This window comes from Thunnus thynnus, chromosome 24, assembly GCF_963924715.1.
Source record: "Thunnus thynnus chromosome 24, fThuThy2.1, whole genome shotgun sequence".
Classification (NCBI taxonomy): domain Eukaryota; kingdom Metazoa; phylum Chordata; class Actinopteri; order Scombriformes; family Scombridae; genus Thunnus; species Thunnus thynnus.
Window position 1 is genome coordinate 15,619,613 of NC_089540.1, and position 21,962 is coordinate 15,641,574.

Sequence of the window (21,962 nt, forward strand, 5' to 3'; positions counted from 1 at the left end):
AGCGTTCCCAGAAAGGTGGGATGAGGGTAAGAACAACAAATTTTTTTTCTTGAACTGTTATAACTGCAGTAAACTAGAAGTTTGACTGTCTGACAGACTGTCTGACCACAAATTATTGTGGTTGTGACAATTCTTTTATCATTTAATACTGATCTCAACAATTTCTGAGGTCCATAAAACATCCACCCAGGACCTGGAAACTCTCAATCTATTTAATGCAAATATGAGAATAATTAATTATTTAATTTATTTTTTAGTGTCAAATCACAAAAAAAGAAAGAATATATTATTAATATATTAAACATACATGATACTATTCAGTTATAGGAGTGGCAAATATTGGATTTAAGAGGTGAAGCGTCGACCATGAACCACAACGTCCCTGATTCATGTTTGATTAGGAACCTTTATTGATTGTTCTTCTCCATCTCTCTCTGAATGTAAATGAAATTACAGGACTTCTTTATCTCCTGTGCTTAGTGGCAACATCAGAAGACAACTTCCTAATCAGAGCTGAAAATGTAAAGTAGAGGTTCATTGATAAACACACTGAAAGGCACCAGAGACAGTCTGCCTTTCTGTATCTGTATGTCTGAAGTCTTTGAAGCCATAAAAAAGCCTTGAAGGTTCCATATTTAAAAGGTCAAGACCAGGCGAGTCTTCAGCTGTACTGCAGAGACTGTGTGTTGTCACTAAACTAAAACGTATGACTCATTACATTTTCTTTGGCTGATTCTTCCTCACCTCAGAGAACATTGTCAGAGTATTAGGAAAACCCATCTCTCATGACTCTACACATATTGTCCACTCTGTTAATACTATTAATATTGTTATATTTGTTAATGAGAAGCTGTGTTTGTAAAGGCCACCTTCAACATCTGTAATTAATTCAGGTATTTAATCTCTACAACTTTCTCAACTAAACAAAACCACCAGATAAAAGAGCAGTTATGAATGTTACAAATGTATTATTAATACCCATGTTGCACAAGTTTGACATTCACAAAAGAAAATGTAACTTATAAAATCTAATTATGAAACAAAACATGATTAATGAAGAATTGCAGTGAGTTAACACACACTTATTCATCTTCAATACAGGAGAAGCTGATGAAAGGATATGGCAAGGTAAGATAGAACATTTTCACATTGGTCACCTATTTGTCTTTAATAATTTTAGAGTATTTAATATGACAATATTTTAAATAATGTTCTGTTTTCATGCATCCAGCACTTAAAAGTAATTAATATCTAAACTTTTACAAGTAAAAACCAGTGTTTCACATGCATTCAATGTACTTTTTTTAAATAAAAAAATGCTGAATTTTAAAAGTCAATTAAATAAAAAAGTCTCAAATTGGACACATTGTTAGTTGTTGTTGATTTAGTAATGTGATGTTTTCCTAACAGACAAATGAAGTTTTACAGTCATCAATCATACTGCTGTTAGTTTTAACAAATAAAATTAAAACATGTATTTTAACAAATAGATTTATTTGCAACTAAATACTGACAAAGACATATCTGACAAACATTTGTTTGAATAGCAGCAGTTAAAAAACTTCTAATATGGATTCATTGTGTGATAGATGCATCATGGTTGTGACAATTCTTTATTTATTTCACAGAGTTCCTAAAAAGGAGGGATCTGGGTAAGAACAACTATTTTTTTCTTGAACCGTTATAACTGCAGTAAACTAGAAGTTTCACTGTCTGACAGATGTATTGTGGTTGTGACAATTCTTTTATCATTTAATACTGATCTCAACAATTTCTGAGGTCCATAAAACATCCACCCAGGACCTGGAAACTCTCAATATATTTAATGGAAATATGACAATAATTAGTTTATTTTTTAGTGTCAAATCACAAAAAAAGAAAGAAAAACACAGAAAACAGAGGGATGGATGAGAAAAGATGGTTAAGCGGCCTTTGGTTATGGAGGGTAGAGGGGAGGGGCAGGCTGGAGAGGGGTTGTGTGGCAATGAGAGGCAGGTGACTGGGTGCGCTCGGTGTGGGGTGGCTGTAGAACAACAGATGACCAGGTAGACGGGTTGACACTGGAGACCTGAGGGGTGTCATCAAGCTGGCTAAGTGAGAGCTCCGCTCCATCACTGCGGTTTATATGAGTCCCAGTCCAGTAACCATGGTAACTTAGTCAGCAGAACTAGCTGCTCCGTGGCAGGTTAATGGTGAAGCTTAATTTAGCTGTGTGTCAAAGAATGTCTGACGGACGGAAACAGACTCTTAAAAGACGGTTCCATCAAGTGTCTTTTCCAACTCGCATCACTTGTCCGTGTTCAGAAACATAAAATAGAAGAACTGTGAGAGACTTTTACAAAAATACTTCAGTAAATCCTCATTTTATTTGTGGTCACTTCTGTGTTGGACTGGACTCTTTTCTTTAAAAGCTTAGTATTCATAATTTAAGAAATGAAAGTGTGCCGGTGTTATTTTGAAGTTATTTATTTATTCATTCACTCATTTTGTTCAAGCTGTGAAGACAAAAAGAGAATTAAATAAAGTTCAAACCATGACCTTCTGCTGTGTTTAAATGTATACAGTGGTAACTGCTTATAGTGATCACAGTTACAGTGATCAGCTGTTTATATGGATCAAAAAGCTCTGAGACAGAATCATTCCTATACAAAATGTTTGCTGTTTAAATCAGTCGCCTATAGAAATCAAGTAGTCCACCTACAGAGTTCATTTTTTGTCTCTTCATACATGACAACATATGGAAAAACATTTCAAACTAGATTAATCTATTTTTTGTACTTTACTCCCGTGATAAGCGGCTGCTGCTGCGTAAACACTGAAATCATGACGGAGACAGAAAATCATTTTTTCTCAATGACAAACGTCTCCTTGAAGCTGATGACAATAAAAGGGAGGAGAAATTTAAGTAAAATTCACCGTTATCTTCACCTGTTCTGCCGCCGGGGAAAAGAAGGAACTTGTCACTGGCAAAAGTCAGAACCTGCTGCTTCAACAATGTGTGCACACTGTGTTTGAAACAGCTGTACTGTATTTTGAAACAATCAATAAAATTCAGTAACTTATATTCATGTAGGCTAATAAATATGTATGGGAAATAAAGAAAAAGAAAAAGTTATAATGATAATCTGTTTATAGTGATATTTGACCCGGACAGACGTGATCACTCTAAGCAGTTTCCACTGTATTTATATCTTTCTCCAGTTTCTTCATTTCCAACTGAAACTTAATTTTTGACTTTTATCGATGCTTGTAAATGGACATTATGTGAAAGAGAAAATGTGTCAGAGTATGATAATATTGGAAAGTTGGTTCTCTTAAGTTGCCTACATCATAACTTTAATTATACATCTGATATTATCTAGCCTAGTGATAATATAACCACAGTCACTGATCTGAATGTTCATTTATTAACAAATAAAGATAAAACCATGAACAGGGATAAGCGCTGCTCTTCACTTTCCCCTCGCAGACTCATCAAGCCAGATGAAGGGATTGAACCATCAACCTTTTAGTCATAAGTTCGCTCTTCTAACCTTTAGGCCATCACTACCCATCTACAGTTAGATATTTAATCTGTCATCAGTTTTGTGTCAAACCATCTCCTTCACCTTGTTAATTGTAGCAGTTTTGCCCTTTTTGGTGAAAACCCCTTTAAATTCTTCATATAGTTTCATCAGCAGGTTTGTTCTGCTGTGCTCTAGTTTTCAATTCTTTTTGCGACATAGTATCGTCTTTTTGACAATCAACTGTTCTGGGCTGCTTATGTACTCTGAGCACGTGCACACTGCAAGCTTATTCCAGTCTGGCTAGATTTAGCGTTTACTAGATACGGCTGAGCTGTGTTAGTGGAACAGCTTGAGCCTCAAGTGAGAGTTGACGTTAATTCTAGCCAGACTTTTTTAAGTAAGCACAGCTCTCTTTAGCTGTGTTGAATGAACAACCTTCTGGGCACAGGAGAAGTCGTATTAGTGGAAGCACAAAAAGAGAGCACATGAAAATAACTCTAGTATTGATATTACTGAGTGGCCGAGAGAGTAGCTACCACTGAGGTGACTGAACAATCTGGCGATGAGTGAAAGGAGAGCCAGAGTATTTGAGCTGTGGCTCTCTCTCCCCCCGTCCCTCATTCTCTGTCATCTCTTCACTGATACTAATCAATAATCAATAAAAGCAAAGAACGCCCCATAAGGGCGTAATAAGTGAGTTAACACACACTTATTCATCTTCAATACAGGAGAAGCTGCTGAAAGGATATGGCAAGGTAAGAAAGAACATTTTCACATTGGTCACCTATTTGTCTTTAATAATTTTAGAGTATTTAACATGACAATATTTTAAATAATGTTCTGTTTTCATGCATCCAGCACTTAAAAGTAATTAATATCTAAACTTTTACAAGCAAAAACAAGTGTTTCAAATGCATTCAGTGCACTTAAATTGCTGAATTTTAAAAGTCAATGAAATAAAAAAGTCTCAAATTGGACACATTGTTAGTTGTTGTTGATTTAGTAATGTGATGTTTTCCTAACAAACAAATGAAGTTTTACAGTCATCAATCATACTGCTGTTAGTTTTAACAGATAAAATTAAAACATGTATTCTGACAAATAGATTTATTTGCAACTAAATACTGATAAAGACATATCTGACCAACATTTGTTTGAATAACAGCAGTTGAAAAACTTCTAATATTGATTCACTGTGTGATAGATGCATCATGGTTGTGACAATTCTTTATTTGTTTTACAGAGCTCCTAAAATGGTTGGATGAGGGTAAGAACAACTTTTTTTTTCTTGAACCGTTATAACTGCAGTAAACTAGAAGTTTCACTGTCTGACAGATGTATTGTGGTTTAGACAATTCTTTTATCATTTAATACTGATCTCAACAATTTCTGAGGTCCATAAAATATCCACCCAGGACCTGGAAACTCTCAATCTATTTAATGGAAATATGACAATAATTAGTTTATTTTTTAGTGTCAAATCACAAAAAAAGAAAGAAGACAATTACAGAAAGAGAAAATAATAAGAACATACATTATATTAAACATACATGATACTATTCAGTTATAGGAGTGGCAAAAATTGGATTTAAGAGGTGAAGCGTCGACCATGAACCACAACGTCCCTGATTCATGTTTGATTAGGAACCTTTATTGATTGTTGTTCTCCATCTCTCTCTAAATGTAAATGAAATTACAGGACTTCTTTATCTCTTCTGCTTAGTGGCAACATCAGAAGACAACTTCCTAATCAGAGCTGAAAATGTAAAGTAGATGTTCATTGATAAACACACTGAAAAGCACCAGAGACAGTCTGCCTTTCTGTATCTGTATGTCTGAAATCTTTGAAGCCATAAAAAAGCCTTGAAGGTTCGATATTTAAAAGGTCAAGACCAGGCGAGTCTTCAGCTGTACTGCAGAGACTGTGTGTTGTCACTAAACTAAAACGTATGACTCATTACATTTTCTTTGGCTGATTCTTCCTCACCTCTGACAACATTGTCAGAGTATTAGGAAAACCCATCTCTCATGATTCTACACATATTGTCCACTCTGTTAATACTATTGATATTGTTCTATTTGTTAATGAGAAGCTGTGTTTGTAAAGGCCACCTTCAACATCTGTAATTAATTCAGGTATTTAATCTCTACAACTTTCTCAACTAAACAAAACCACCAGATAAAAGAGCAGTTATGAATGTTACAAATGTATTATTAATACCCATGTTGCACAAGTTTGACATTCACAAAAGAAAACGTAACTTATAAAACCTAATTATGAAACAAAACATGATTAATGAAGAATTCCAGTGAGTTAACACACACTTATTCATCTTCAATACAGGAGAAGCTGTTGTAAGATCATGGCAAGGTAAGATAGAACATTTTCACATTGGTCACCTATTTGTCTTTAATAATTTTAGAGTATTTAACATGAAAATATTTTAAATAATGTTCTGTTTTCATGCATCCAGCACTTAAAAGTAATTAATATCTAAACTTTTACAAGCAAAAAACAGTGTTTCAAATGCATTCAATGCACTTTTTTTAATTACTGAATTTTAAAAATCAATGAAATAAAAAAGTCTCAAATTGGACACATTGTTAGTTGTTGTTGATTTAGTAATGTGATGTTTTCCTAACAGACAAATGAAGTTTTACAGTCATCAATCATACTGCTGTTAGTTTTTACAGATAAAATTAAAACATGTATTCTGACAAATAGATTTATTTGCAACTAAATACTGACAAAGACATATCTGACCAACATTTGTTTGAATAGCGGCAGTTAAAAAACTTCTAATATGGATTCACTGTGTGATAGATGCATCATGGTTGTGACAATTCTTTATTTATTTCACAGAGTTCCTCGAGAAGTGGGATAAGGGTAAGATCAACTAATTTCTTTTTTCTTGAACCGTTATAACTGCAGTAAACTAGAAGTTTGACTGTCTGACAGATGTATTGTGGTTGTGACAATTCTTTATCATTTAATACTGATCTCAACAATTTCTGAGGTCCATAAAACATCCACCCAGGACCTGGAAACTCTCAATATATTTAATGGAAATATGACAATAATTAGTTTATTTTTTAGTGTCAAATCACAAAAAATGAAAGAAGACAATTACAGAAAGAGAAAATAATAAGAACATACATTATATTAAACATACATGATACTATTCAGTTATAGGAGTGGCAAAAATTGGATTTAAGAGGTGAAGTGTCGACCATGAACCACAACGTCCCTGATTCATGTTTTATTAGGGACCTTTATTGATTGTTGTTCTCCATCTCTCTCTCCCCCCGTCCCTCATTTTCTGTCATCTCTCCACTGATACTAATCAATAATCAATAAAAGCATAGAATGCCCAAAAAATATTACTAAAATAAAATCTGAACGGTGTAATCTTTGGAATAATGAGATAACCTGCATCCTGTGATGTGAGTGTACGTGGAGGAATGTGAGGTCTGAGAAGTTTTGACAGGTCAGGAGGTAATAGGTAGCAGTTTGTAGTTTGACTTGAATGAAACCGTAAACCAGTGAATCAGAAGAATTGTAGCAGCTGCATTTTGGACTTGTTGGATCTTTTTAATTGTACAGAATACAAGACCTGAATGACCATGAATGAGAATTTCTGCATCTGACTGTGTTAGAAATGGGTGAACTTGGACGATGTGTCAGAGGTGGAAGAAAACTACTTTAGTGATGTTGCTGATGTGTCCCTCTAATCTAAGATAAATGAAATTACAGGACTTCTTTATCTCTTCTTGCACTGTGACAGATTATTATTTTCTATTTATAAAGCAGAGCAGGGGAATGACAGACATATTTTTTACACATACATAGCAGTTCCACAGTCAAATTATAAGTCAGTAACAATATAACAAGATAGATCATGTAACTAAAAATACCAATAAATAAGTACAATTTGACAAAACATAACATTTTTTTCCAGAAAAGTAGCCGTTTTTTGTGCTTTTTTAAAAAATTGATAGAGCATGAAAATGAGTGATTAACATGAAAACACATGACACAGGACAAGACAAGAGGGACAAACAACAAAACAACAACAAAAAACTGGATTAAAACTTTTAGATTTTCTTATTGTAATACACACGCGTGTGTGTGTTTTTTGTAATTTTTCAATTTCGTAGATCATTAAGGGATGCATAAAAGTTTTCCACATCAATTGAAAAAAAGTCTCAATTTGGACACATTGTAAGTTGTTGTTGATTTAGTAATGTGATGTTTTCCTAACAGACAAATGAAGTTTTACAGTCATCAATCATACTGCTGTTAGTTTTAACAGATAAAATTAAAACATGTATTCTGACAAATAGATTTATTATCAACTAAATACTGACAAAGACATATCTGACCAACATTTGTTTGAATAGCAGCAGTTAAAAAACTTCTAATATGGATTCACTGTGTGATAGATGCATCATGGTTGTGACAATTCTTTATTTATTTCACAGAGATGCTAGAAATGCTTCCATTAACATCCCCCCAGGACAAAACATCTACTGTGCCTCCAGAAACCAGTAATGAAACTGGTGAGTGAAATGTTTTAATATCCAACAAGTTTGATGGCCAAAGCCATAACAGTCAGATTTCACCCGTTGAAAGCACCAATTATATTCCCCACAGTAACTGCATTTACATTCTTTCTGTACTTAAGCACCATTTTGAGGTACTTTAACTTCACTCGAGTGTTTCCATTTAATGCTACTTTATATTTCATCTCCATTTCAGAGGGAAGTATTATACTTTTTACTCCACTACATTTATCTGACAGCTACAGTTACTGGGTACCTTGCCCAGATAGCAAAATTGCTGTGGCCCAGATCCAGCCAACACCCGATACTTTTAGCACTTTCACATACTACATGGAATGATGGCATTTTGACGGTCCGCTCCTGTTTCCCAGCTCTGGGCCACAAGCAAGTCAAATGTCAACCAAGAACAAACCATATATACTAGAACCGGCCCATATCCAGAATACACATAACTGAGAGCACCGCATCTTTACGAAATCATCATGATCATTTGGGATATTTGGGCCATATTTGCTATGTTACATGTGGGCCATTTCAGGCTCACATCCATTTTGTCCAGGCCAGAAGAAGGCCAGCAGTGCAGCATCATTGCTTGAGATGGCCCACTTCTGTATGCTATCTGGGTGTAGATTTCAATTTTACATGTAAAACATGTGATCATCATATAAAATATTTGTTATAAGTAGTTGAAATTAGCAGCACTTTCAACCAGAGCAATAAAATTTTAATTACACATGAATATAACACTCACAGGGGCCATTTTTCTACATAACAAGTACTTTTATTTTTGATAATTTAAGTGTATTTTTCTGCTAACGCGTTTTTACTTTTATATAAGTAAAGTTTTGACTATAGATTTTCATTTACTGGACTAATGGAGTGTGATATTACTACAACTACTACAACAGAAGATAACTGAGACTTTCTTCAACTTGCTTCATGCTGTATTCACTCGGTATTTTAATAGTTTATGAACAGTTTGGATGAGAGATTGCACTGTGCGACAGGTGTATTGTAGTCATGACAATTCTTTTATCATTTGACAGAGAGGTCAACAACAAGTCCAGATGTCCCTGAAACATCCACCCAGGACCAGGAAACTGCTGAGTCACCAGATCCCAGCAATGAAACTGGTGAGAGAAATATTATTGTAACCAGTCAGAATGATGCCAAAAGTTACAGCAGCAACAGCAGTAAACTAAAACTCTGTGTGACCTGCATGTATTAGAAGTATTGTAATTCTGATAGTTCTTTTATCATTTTACAGAGAAGTCAGCAATGATTCCTGATGTCCCGGAAACATGCAGGCTGCTGATAGATGAACAGACAGCAGATCCACAAGATGAGGCCCAAAGCTGAAGTACTTTGGGTACCAAAGAACAGATTTGTTGTCTGTCAGGACAGAAGTTCAGGGTTTCATCACTGAATGTAACTGCTTTGGGCTGATCCTTCCCAACAGATGTGACTACAAACAGTGTTAAATGTTGACAGCTGTGTGCAGGACTGTGTGAAATACCTGCAGCCAGGTGGAGGTTTGTGGTTGTGCATCTCTAAATCAATTCATTAAGTTGGCAGTGGTTACTGTATTTGAGTTATTTTGTTTTATTTCATCCAATTTTGCATTTTGATCTGTTTCATGAGCTGTAGTTTAGTTTTTAGTGTCTCATTGTCTCATTTAGATTTAAGTCTAAAAAAGAAAAGAAGAAACCTAAGTTATTTTGTGATGCCTTTGAACTCATAATATCAATACCAACATGAGCATTTGGTGGCACAATATTAAGACTCAGTGTCACTGTAAAGATGTAATTTTTTATTGCAGAGAAATACACTCGACTATGCAGGATGTGTTAAAACAGCCCAGAAACTAAATAGTTTACAAATGGAAACTCATGTTGTTGTTGTGTTACAACTAAACATTTTATCAGATATAATTTATTCTTTGATCAATCCTTAATTGAAAAGTCAGATTTTTTTTATACTTAATGTATTTTTCATACTTCCAAGTGAACTTCTTAAGAAAGCTTAGAGTAACAAGAATCATCTAACCTTCACCAGAGCCAAATTAAATACAGTACATATCCAGCTTATGAGGGTCAGATGATTACTGGCTTCTACAGGAAGTTCTGAGGTCTGAGGAACATTTTAAACTGCTAACATGCCAAAGAGAAGAAACAAGTTGTTGATTGTGGAGGTAAAAATGGACTCAGCAGGATGTGTTGAGTCCCTGGAAGAGAACGGTTTTATTCCTATTATGTATGTAAAATGTCTCTTACATGTTGCTGCTGCTCCTGCTGATGATGATGATGATGATGATGATGATGATGATGATGACGATGATGATGTCAGCACTTGTGTTTTGTTTCTCTTTATGAAGTGTCTGTCTTTGCATTCTGTGACCCCCCCAGGCCTTACTATTCTTTATCTGCCCACCAGAGGTCCCCACACAGTCACACACTTTGTGGATCTTGGTGTATTGTTTCTATGAACTGCTGCACCTTTTCCTTTGAAATCTGCTCTGTGTGCACTTTTTAGTTTTAATCACCTGACCTGATTCCACTTCCCTGTTTTAGACGTGACAATCACTGTGAACCATCATCACTATTATCTTCACCAGATCAGATGATTACTGGCTTCTACAGGAAGTTCTGAGGTCAGAGGAACATTTTAAACTGCTAACATGTCAAAGAGAAGAAACAAGTTGTTGATTGTAGAAGTAAAAACTTCAGCAGATGATCCAGAACATGGCGGCACGTCTGGTCTTCAACCAGCCCAAAACAGCACACGTCACCCTGCTGTTCATGTCCCTCCACTGGCTCCCAGTTGCTGCTCACATCAAATTCAAAACCCTGACACTCGCTTATAAAACAGCAACTTAAACGGCTCCCACCTACCTGAACTCTCTCATTCAGGTCTACACTACCTCCTGCTCACTACGCTCTGCCAATGAAAGGCGCCTGGTACCACAACAGGGCTCTAAGTCACTACTAGACTCTTCTTCTCTTCTGTAGTTCCTCGGTGGTGGAACGAGATACCAAACTCTGTTCAATCTGCAGAGTCCCTCAATCTTAAAGAAAAGACTGAAGACCCAGCTCTTTCACAAACACCTCTGCACTTGATGGACTGAAGGAAGAGAAAAAACAAAACAATTAAACAAAAACAAAACAAATCTGCTTCTATGCACTCTATGTATTGCCTCTGTGCACTGCCTGTTGGCATCTACATCCTATTGGACTCAAACTTAGTTTCATGGTACTTAACTGGTGTTGTTCTCTCCTGACTAGATCCTTGTTTGTGTTGTATCAGCTCTCAGATGTACGTCGCTTTGGATTAAAGCGTCTGCTAAATGAAATTGTAAATTGTAAAAAAAACAGGATGTGTTGAGTCTCTGGAAGAGAACAATTTTATTCCTATAATGTAAAATGTCTCAGGTTTTTAAATGTTACAAGCTGCTGCTGCTGCTGCTGCTGCTGCTGATGATGATGATGATGATGTCGGCACTTGTGTTTTGTTTCTTTTCTTGATGCTTTTTATGTTCTATGTAAAAAACTTTGAATTGTCTTTTTAAAATGTGCTGTACGAATAAACTTGCCTTGTTCTCACAGTGTGACATCTTTATTTATGTTTTTTGGTTACAAACAGAGGTAAGAGAGAGAAGTGTACTGTAAGAATAAGGGGATCATATTTTGATATTCTATTATAACTAAACATCTTTATTTAAGATTTCAGGGGTAGCGTATTTTAATAGACCAACATCCTCTATCAAATAATGCTCCCACTACAGAATCATTTTATATTACATCACTACTCACTCCATGTATACTGTAAGAATAAGGGGAGCAAGTTGAAATACTCTATTATAACATCTTTATTATTATGACCCCAAAGACAGTAAAATGTTCTATAAATTTTAATTTCATGTGGAGAAATAAAACCTACTATATTTTAAATCCCAGTTAGTTAAAAGGTGGTTTAAAAGCTTTAGATTTTGAGTTACTTGTCAGAATAAACTGGATTAGGAAATATCTCTCTATGTGGTTTCACATAACAGCAACTCCACACATTCTGTATGAGTAAATAAATCATGATACACTACAAATGTTTCATTTATAAGAAAGCAAAACCTTTTACCAACTATTCACTCACATATAGAATATGTAATGTATAAATGTGTATAAAGTCTCGACAGCAAGGTTGCATAGATTGACAGTGGTGCACTATATTGACTCCTGAATCATTTTTCACTATTGTAGTCTTACTTGGAATTATTTGTATATTTGTATAATATATAATTACATGAAAATGATGGTTTAGGTTGAATGTCTTTCATTGCTTGATCATAGTTTGAAAGCTTCAGCGATACAAAGATTGTATAATAATGCTAATTGGTTTTATGTCTCCAAGTGGTTCATTTGTGGGAAAAAATTTTATCTTTTTTTTTTTTAATGTTATCTCAACCTTCGGCGAAAAATGTGTTAACCTCATGTTCTAATTTTTCCCCATTTTTTATAAATTCAGTGTTCAGCTTTGTGTATCAGAACTTTGTTTTTTCTTCTTTCCTCTCCCATTAATCATCTCACGACCCCTCAGATTTATCTGGTGACCCTTTGGAGGGGCCCCAGCCCCTAGGTTGGGAACCACCGGACTAAACTAGCTAACTGTATATAAAGTAGTTGAAACTAGCTCCACCTCCAGCAGCTACAACAGTAACATGCTGCTCTAACACTGATGCTTCAGTATTAATTATCTAATGATGTCATATATAATAATATATCAGTCAGAGGAACCAAACCACTACTTTTACTGCAATACTTTAACTACATCAAGCTCATAATACTTATGTACTTTTACTGCAATACTTTAACTACATCAAGCTGATAATACTTATGTACTTTTACTGCAATACTTTAACTACATCAAGCTCATAATACTTATGTACTTTTACTTAAGTAGGATTTTTCATGCAGGACTTTTACTTGTAATGGAGTATTACTGTATAGTGTACTTAAGTAAAGGATCTGAGCACTTCTTCCACCGCTTGTGTCAGTTGAATATTTTTTGGACTGTACTCAGACTAAATAAACATGGCTGTCAACTCTGGGAACTAGTGACGGGCCTTTTTCATTCATTTCTAACATTTCATAGACTTGACACTTGTGTGATCAACTAAAACTAATCAATACATGAATCAGAAGTGGTTTATTGCTTGTTCTCATGGTCAGTCCAGCAGGAGAGGGAGAATCTATTTAAATAGAGAATTCTATTTTCTCAGTAAGATGTTACTGATCTTTTGGTTTAATTCCACAAAGAAGGATGAATAATGATTATATGATGTCGATGGTCGCATGTGGCTTCTGCCCTCCATTACTGCAGCAGCGAAAATGAAAATACTGTATTTTACCATCAAATCTTACAGTATCCTACTGTTAATGTCTGTTCTTGGTTTTGGCTTCAAAGCATCAAAATTTACAGTGTTTTACCGTATTTAGAAAGAACAGTACTTTACTGTTAGGATTTGGCCGTATTTTTATAGAAAGTTATTACAGTGAATGTGTGTGTATGTGTGTGTGCAGCAGCTGCCCCTGTGTGCGCCACGTGCATGTTGTGGTTAAAGCCTCTGATTGGTCAGCCTGCAGCTTCAGTTGCTGCAGTGTATCTGCAAGGATCATGAATGCAGCTTCATTCATTTCTGTGCTGATATCATTCGAATTCATTCAGGGAAGCCCTCAATCTGATCTAACAAAGCACAGGAATTGTCATTTAAATGCGCAGTTTTAAAGGGGTGGCCGGGGTAGCCAGTGTCACCACTACAATCTGACTGGCCACCACAGATGCCACGCCAAAATGTCTGCCGCCTCACCGGCTTCCACCTTGCTGTGGGGCGGGTGTTTGGCTCTGTCTGTCACTGTCTCATTTAATGGGAATCATTTCAGTGACAACCAGTACAAGAAAACTCAACCTAAGGGGCCCATCTCATCGGCGTTTCTGTGAGCAGCGTCACATCCAGGTGACTACTGTTTGCGTTTACTAACGTTACGCAAAATAGAGTGAAATAGAGGAATTATCCGTCCGGGAGTGAAGAAAGAGAAAGAAGAGAAAAGAAAGCAGGACAGTGACAGGTTTGACGGCCAAAGCCAAGACAGTTGGATTTCACCTGTTGAAAGCACCAATTAAAAGAAAGCAGGACAGTGGTAAGTGGATCATATAATAATGAATGATGATAAATGATGATTGATAATAGTAAATGGGAAGCCAAAAAGTTAGTTAGCAAAGATATATGATGTCATGTAACATGCAAGCTAGCTAGCTAACGTTTTAGGAGTTGGTAAGAACTTGACTAATGCTATCTAGCGAGCTAACAGAGTTTAGCTTGCTAGCTATTTACCTTGAGATTACATGAGACTGATTAAAATCTAATGTAAACTAAATAAATAGTTTTAGCTTTGGAAAGGCTTGTGAAGCCAGCCTGTGAAACTGGTTAAAGTCAAATGGAATTAATCAAAAAATATAAATTTATATAAATTTATAAAATAAATTAATAAGGCCATAAGAAATATTTAAGATTAATTTCAGGAATTCCTATGAACTCATTCTGAATATACTTTGTGAATATTGCTGCTTAGTATCATAGAGTAGCCGTTTCTAATCTCTCCACAGGAACATTGGTGAAGTTCCTATCAACAAAAACAGGGAACCAGTCCCCCTCCAGGTCCTGATCCTGATGAATGTGAGTTCATTGCATCCTAATGGTGTTGATGAGATACGTCATGCTTTTCTAAAAATCATCATGACAAAATGTTCCGCGTTATTTTTTCAGGTCCATCAACTTCCACCATCTCCAGCACTTTAGCAACAGCAACACCACCATCCATAACTAAATGTATTTATTACTGTTAAGAAGTCAGATAAGAAGATTATTATATATGTTTTTTCTGCTAACATTAGTGTGAAAAATGTTTAAGCTAGATGTTGATGAGTGCTGATGTCATACTGTGGGAAGAGAAAGAACATTTAGAGTTAGCTTTGAATTCATTTGCACTTGTTATTTATATTTATTTGTTTACTTCTTTACTTTATACTTTTAAGTTGTTTACATTTCTTATTTCATCTTATTTGGTTAATATTAAACTATGTGTTTTTAGGAGTTTATTACGTTTGATTTTCGCTGTTAATATAAATGTGTCAAAATAAAAATGTTTAGATTCCATAAATGCTTTTTGATTAATATCTGATTATTTAATAGGTGTTCTGGGGAACATAATGCCAACAAAAGTTGGTCAGATGGGCCCCTTGGGATCTTCTGCCCGGGGCCCCATCAGTCCTCACCCCTTCCCCAAACAATCTGTAGCTGTTGGGTTATAATTATTACAGCTGCTGCTGATATGAACATGCCACTTGTTTAATCCAGATAAGAGATAAATACAAATACTGTAGAATATCTGCACTTGTTAATCACATGCCTATTACTTCCACATAGAAGTGCTGCTTGTGCTGTTGTTGACGTTGCACTGTTCTCTCATCTATGTTTCTGATATCTCTGATTGCACATCAACAAAACATTGTTTTCTTACTGCATCAGTCATCAACCTTGTTATCATCCCCAAATCATAACATACATTAGCTTATCATAATAATCATAATTATTTTTGCTGTTCTTATTTAATTTGAACATTTCTGTGTAGCAAACTTTTCTTGCAAACTTATTTAATTATAGCAGAGGTATAGCTTCCATGAAGTCAGTTTATTATTATTATTATTGTTATTTCAGAGTCGCCTACCTTTTGGTAAAAGGTCTCATCAGCTCTTTGAATGGCTTGTTATAGATCCATGACCACAAATACTTGCACAGGTTTAGTTACAGGTCAGAGCATTAATTATATAATAAAGGAACCTGAAGATGGAAATACAGAAGGTGGTAATGGTAATTCAATCAGGAGAGACTCAGTTTCTATGTAAGTGAATGTTATTTATTTAACATTGAAAGGTGGGCATGTCATAATGAATCTTAGCTCTGTGATGCTAAAAGTTGAAGATTGATGGGTGGATGTCATTATATTATCTGTTTAAACTGGTTGGTTCAAGGCTGCATAAGCACACATCATATTTTGTTTTACAGGAAGAAATTGATTGGATTTTGATATAAGAATACAAATAAATTGATTTTTTATTTATTTTTATTTATTTATTATTTATATTGTTAAATAGGTGCACAATATGACCGGGGATGTGATCTAAAAGGGTTAAAAAGACATTTTTCATTTCATCTCGACTTTAAACAGAGAAACTTGCATTCACTTGTTTTTATTTTATTTTATTTTATTTTACAGCAGAACCACTCTACAGGAAAATAGGTGACAAAGCTGATCTCACACCAGCCTCTGTGGTGAATCCCATCAAGAGCATAGTGTGGAAACATGGACCCATTATTGCTGTGGGGTGGTACAGAGGCGGGACTTTCTCCTACCAACATTTCAAAGGTACCACTTTAATCTAAATCAAGGTGTTTGGTAGCCAGAGATCAATGATTTTATACATTAGTTTGAAGTTTTTGATACATTTAGGTTAAAATATTGGTTTAAATTGGGAGTCTGAAATATTTTTCAGTTGGACATTAATTATATTTTTAGGAATTCTTTCACAGTATTTAATGGGTTTATCCCAGATATTTTGGCTAAATTAATGGATTATATTATAATCGAGGGGTTTTGAATGTGTTTTCTGCATGAATTGAGTTTATTTTAAGGAGTATAACTCATTAAATTTGAAATACAATTACTGCAGACCCTGAATTTTCACCTTTATTAAAATGTTAAGGCCCATTAAAAATATACTGTTAAATAAGGTATCACTTTCATGTGTTTTGGTCAACAAGCCCTTAAATTGTGCAGATTATCCCTAAATATCTGAGGATGTTGCAATCCAAAGATTTATTAATTCATTATCTCTGTAAAACTCAATTAAATACCTTAATTACATAATTATCAATGAGTAAATGAAAAGAATTCAGGTTATAAAAAAGGGATTCACTTGCTTTTCTGTGGGAAATCAAAACTAGACTTTTTATGTATGAAAATCAGCTGTTTAGTGTTTTAAAGTGCATATTTCTCCAGCTGCCCACTCATGAGTGACCAACAAAATCCCTGTTTAGAAGCTAAAATTGTGCATTTTGCAGATCGTTGTATACTGAACACTTTAACTGGAGCGCTGACGATCACAGGACTGACTCCAGACGACAGCGGCAGCTACACAGTAGAGATCAACAACAAAGTCACCAGCAAGACTCAACTCCTGGTTATCTGTAAGTGGAGGAATTGTGTATGAAGTTTGTCTTAGTTTATAAAAAACTACCCTAAATTCAAAGGAAATGTTTTTGTTTGATTGTCTATCAGCTCCTGTCTCTAAACCCACCATCTCCTTATCATGTGAACCTGAGATGACCTACTGTGTCCTCACCTGTAGTGGCAACATCACAGACGCTGAACCAGTCACCTACTTTTAAAGTGTGATATGACCACGACTACTAAAAAAGAAGATAACTGAGACTTTCTTCAACTTGCTTCATGCTGTATTCACTTGGCACAACTATAAATCCTCCTGAAGTGTAAAACAAATACATTTTCTTTAACTATTTTAATAATTTATGAACAGTCATGAACAAGAGATTGCATGACTGTTACAGGTGTGTTGTAGTCATGATAGTTCCTTTATCGTTTGACAGAGAGGTCAACAACAAGTCCAGATGTCCCTGAAACATCCACCCAGGACCTGGAAACTGCTGAGTCACCAGATCCCAGCAATGAAACTGGAGAGAGAAATATTATTGTAACCAGTTGTAATCTATTGAAGGCCAAATAAAGAAGTTTATTTTCAATGTTAAATCACAATGTCTCACTTTACAAAAAGTGCTCTCTGTATACTCGTCTGCTTGGGAGTATATTAAGGCCTTAAGGCAGACAGTGAACAGTAAAAACAATTGAGAATAATGCACACAAGAAAAAAAAATTATTAACATGTAATAAAATAAAATAGATTTAAAGTTATAATAATAATGAAATAGAGTGAAATAAAAACTAGATCAAAGAAAAAACAATGAAAAAAACAAAGATAAATAAAATTGATGAGGGATTAAAAAATATATAATAATAATAATAATAATGAAATAAAAAGACAATATAATTTTACAGCATTAATACAATAAAATAAGTGAATAAAATAGTAAAGTAAATAATGTCTATAAATCATTCTTAATCTAAAGCCAGGCTAAAGAGCTTTTAAGTTATATCTGAAGATATCAACACCTCCATCATCTTTGTTAAATATCCACCAAACATCTGAACATGTGATATGTTTTCTTCTTTGTCTCCTTCTCATGTAGAAACCAACGATCAGGTGTGTTTCTGGACAGAGAAGATGCTGAGTCATGAGAAGTGGAGATTAAACCCACTTTAATACAGTATTTATACAAACTTTTTATCTTTCCACTGATAAAAAACTTCTGTATTTTTATTAAGTTGTATCTGTGTGTGTAGAGGAAGCCTTGCAGGAATTACAATGAAGGTGGCTGTTGGAAAGGTGACAGTTGCCACTACAGACATGTTTGCAAGTTCGCCCTGAAAGGAAACTGTCCCAACGGATCCAACTGTCAGCTGAAACACCCCGGAGGTGATTATGGGAAAATAGGAAAAATCCTTCCTATTGTAAAAATAAAGGTCTGGAAAGGGAATGGGTTATATAAGAGGCTTGTCCATTGGATAAAAAGAACAGAAGTTAATGAAATAAACATTTAGAGGTTTTAGACTCTTATTTATGAAGAAAAATAACTACAGTATTACATTCTTAATTCATTTTACAGCAGACAGCAGTGTTGCTGTACCTGAATGTTGTTCAGCAGTACAGAGCTGATAAATGTTAAGTTAGATTACTTAAAGCTGCTGTATGGATTATCTGCTGTTGTTAGTGATTGTAAATACAATATTCACTCTCTATTTAACTTTTCTTTTGGTCTCCACCAACTAATGAGAAAAATATTCAGCTAAATGTTCCACTTTATTCACTGAGTCGTCACTAACTTTGTCTGCTGTTACAGTACCTGCTGGGCAGGTAGCATATAGAAGGTTTATCAGAGCTTTTAAGAAAAAACAAAACAATGAACTAAAAGAGGCGAAGAAAGCTCTAGAGCTGAGAGTAACTGCAGAATTCTTTATAGGTTTGTCATTATGATCGATATCTTTCACATCACACAGTCATTTGATACATTATTCATATAAAAATATAGATTAGTGCAGCTTTAATGCCCCTTAAAAAATAAAATAATAATCACTGTTAGTGTTGTTAAATGTTTCATCTTGCTCTATTTCATCAAGCAGGCACCGAACCACAATGGCAGTTTGAGGGAGTCAGTGGGACATCGTATGAGTTCATATACAAGGTAAGTTATCTGCAGAGTGGACTTCATATTTAGCTGAGAAACTTTATTCGTCTCTGAATAATAAATACATTTCAGCATTATTATGATTTGAATGGCCTTTTTTCTGCAGAGGGGCACAACTGAATGCTCAGTAAACAGTGATGAAATCGAGAGGAAGTACCAGCAAAACCCCAACAGCAAAATGCCCTTCACAGTGAACAGAAACTACTACGAGCTGGACTTTGAAGGTTGAGTTATGCTTTACATATTGTGATAAGAGAAAAAAATGATAAACTTCAATTTCTTTAAGGTTGTCTGGAAATAATTATGCAATTTGGAACTAATTGTGTGTGAAATAGAGACCGCTATCAGAGTTTAGTTAGTTGTGGTGAGTTTAAAGTAGCTGTTGATGCCCAGAGGAATTTCCTTGAAAGAACTGCTCTATTTAAACCCAACGAAATATTCATGAATTATTCATTTATCACTGGTAATGTTATTCCTACAAGATGGTGAATTGTATGCTAGCCTGTAGAGAAATTTCCCCTTTTTGCATCTTCAGCAGAAATTATCTAGTTCTTTCCATGCTCCTTGTGGACAATGAACAACTAATAAAGAATCTTAGTTATAATATACTGTAACTTCCTTTAAAAAGACTCCTGAAACATCACATGGAAAATTCAATTGTTTGATTTTCTTCTTTTCCACAGCGAAGATCCAAACCAACCTGATGACAAAGAACAGACGCAGGGTCAGACGTGTGTTGTTGTGAGCACCAAAGAGGATTTCAAAGACTTCAAGAAGACAGTTGTGCAATACCTTACTTTAACTGGAAATTCATTTATTTTGTGTGTTTGGAGAATATTTTTTTATTTTTGGATTTCAATAGGTTTGGCTCTACTTTGGCCTCTTTATGGGAAATCTAACATTGTGTTTATATAGAGGGGAGTAGACGATACGATTAAACCATCCTGTAGGCTTGGTTTCCATAGGGTTTATATCAAAAGCCTTTGAAGATTACTAAAAATATCCAAATACTGCAAACCTGCACTGAGATATTGTACTGTACCACTTTGGTTTTTTTTTTTTTTTTTTACAAAATTCCAGTTTGAATTACCATTTCTAATAAGTGATAATTTTCCCTCAGCATTCCCCACTGTGATACGTTATCCTCGAGTCACACTTCAAGCCACTATTTCTCAACAATATTGTTTTATTTTTATTATCATTCATTATTTTTATTTATTACTTTATGCTTCATTGTGTGTCAAGACGTTTAGCTTTTAATAAATAAAAATAAATGTTTTCATTTATCCTAAGATGTTGTGTGATTTCTTTGAGCAACAGTAAACAGAGGTCACTGCTTGGAGAAGAAGCTTAAATTCAAGCTTTAATGTTTCCTCCGGACACTAAAGGTTATTTGTGGAAGGTGGTGCCCAGACGAGGTTTTATATTAATAAAAGTATTAATGTTCCAACACGAACAGTGGAAATTAAACATGATTATATGTGTAGTAATTATATTCAAACATGTGCAATGTGGGAGGGGAACCCCAGACTGTAGGAGCTTGACTGAGTGACGTCAGCTGTGCTCCAAGATCATAGTGGTTGTACTGACACTGGCACTGTGATGGTCAGGAAAGAGTAGAGCAGCCAGACTAAATGCACACACAAGATAAACTCTTATATGAATATGTCATTTTGGAAGGAGTAGTAAATTCATGCACTGATCAACAACATCTGTCATCAGGATGTGAGAGAAAAAGTATTATGAAAGGCAAAACATGTCTTATTCCACCACTTGGTTCACACACACAAAAAGGTGGAGCATAGAAAAACATCACATACAGTATGTACTGTATGAAGGATAACTCTCATCCTTAAAGTATTTTGGTTTAGTTTCTGTGTCTATTAGTGAACCTACATGAACTGAGAGCAGAGCGAGCTTAGTGCCAACACAAGAGGATGAACACCAGGGTTCAGGTAAAAGTAATAGTAATAGTATGACTATCATCATTGAATATCTTCATCACCATCATCTGACCAGGGCTCAGTGGTCACAACTGTCTGAAGTACAAAACAAATGCAAATACTTAAAAAATGAGAACTTGCTGCCAGTAGAAATGTCTCCTGGTCACTCAGTGCCTGAACAGTCCACTTACAAACTGTGGATTAATGGTTATAAATATGTTGATGCTTGTCAAACAGCTCATTTTTAGCAGTAACATGCAGACACCAATATATCACATTCTGATATCTGATGTTGGAGGACATCAATTGAAATAAACTGTGCTGACAGTGGTAAACACATCTGTTATTATTTAGACTGTAGAGCTGATCCAGCTGTGTCGAATATAACCACGGGAAACACAAGAAATATTGATCAAACATTATTCACTACATCCAGAAAAAAAATCAAAGACAATCATGAAAAATATAAATACAGGCACTGCTAACCAGAAACCTCCAGTGTAAATTTTGTATATTGACAAA

At 35.0% G+C, this 21,962-nt stretch overlaps 3 long non-coding RNA genes across 5 annotated transcripts; all 3 read left to right on the forward strand.

The window, feature by feature from the left end:
* On the forward strand, positions 1-10,434 carry LOC137177288 (uncharacterized). Of its 2 annotated transcripts, XR_010926049.1 has the most exons (5): positions 2-26; positions 1,102-1,128; positions 7,989-8,066; positions 9,116-9,202; positions 9,337-10,434. It is a non-coding gene; the product is annotated as an uncharacterized lncRNA (long non-coding RNA). The 2 variants fall into 2 exon arrangements; XR_010926050.1 differs by lacking the exon at positions 1,102-1,128 and having other exon boundaries at positions 1-26.
* Positions 10,435-14,238: 3,804 nt separating this feature from the next.
* Positions 14,239-15,097, forward strand: LOC137177043 (uncharacterized). Its single transcript, XR_010925938.1, has 3 exons — positions 14,239-14,257; positions 14,724-14,793; positions 14,884-15,097. It is a non-coding gene; the product is annotated as an uncharacterized lncRNA (long non-coding RNA).
* Positions 15,098-18,266: 3,169 nt separating this feature from the next.
* Positions 18,267-20,557, forward strand: LOC137177299 (uncharacterized). Of its 2 annotated transcripts, XR_010926060.1 has the most exons (4): positions 18,267-18,728; positions 19,433-19,494; positions 19,604-19,721; positions 20,181-20,557. It is a non-coding gene; the product is annotated as an uncharacterized lncRNA (long non-coding RNA). The 2 variants fall into 2 exon arrangements; XR_010926061.1 differs by lacking the exon at positions 19,433-19,494 and having other exon boundaries at positions 18,272-18,728.
* The last annotated feature ends 1,405 nt before the right edge of the window (positions 20,558-21,962 follow it).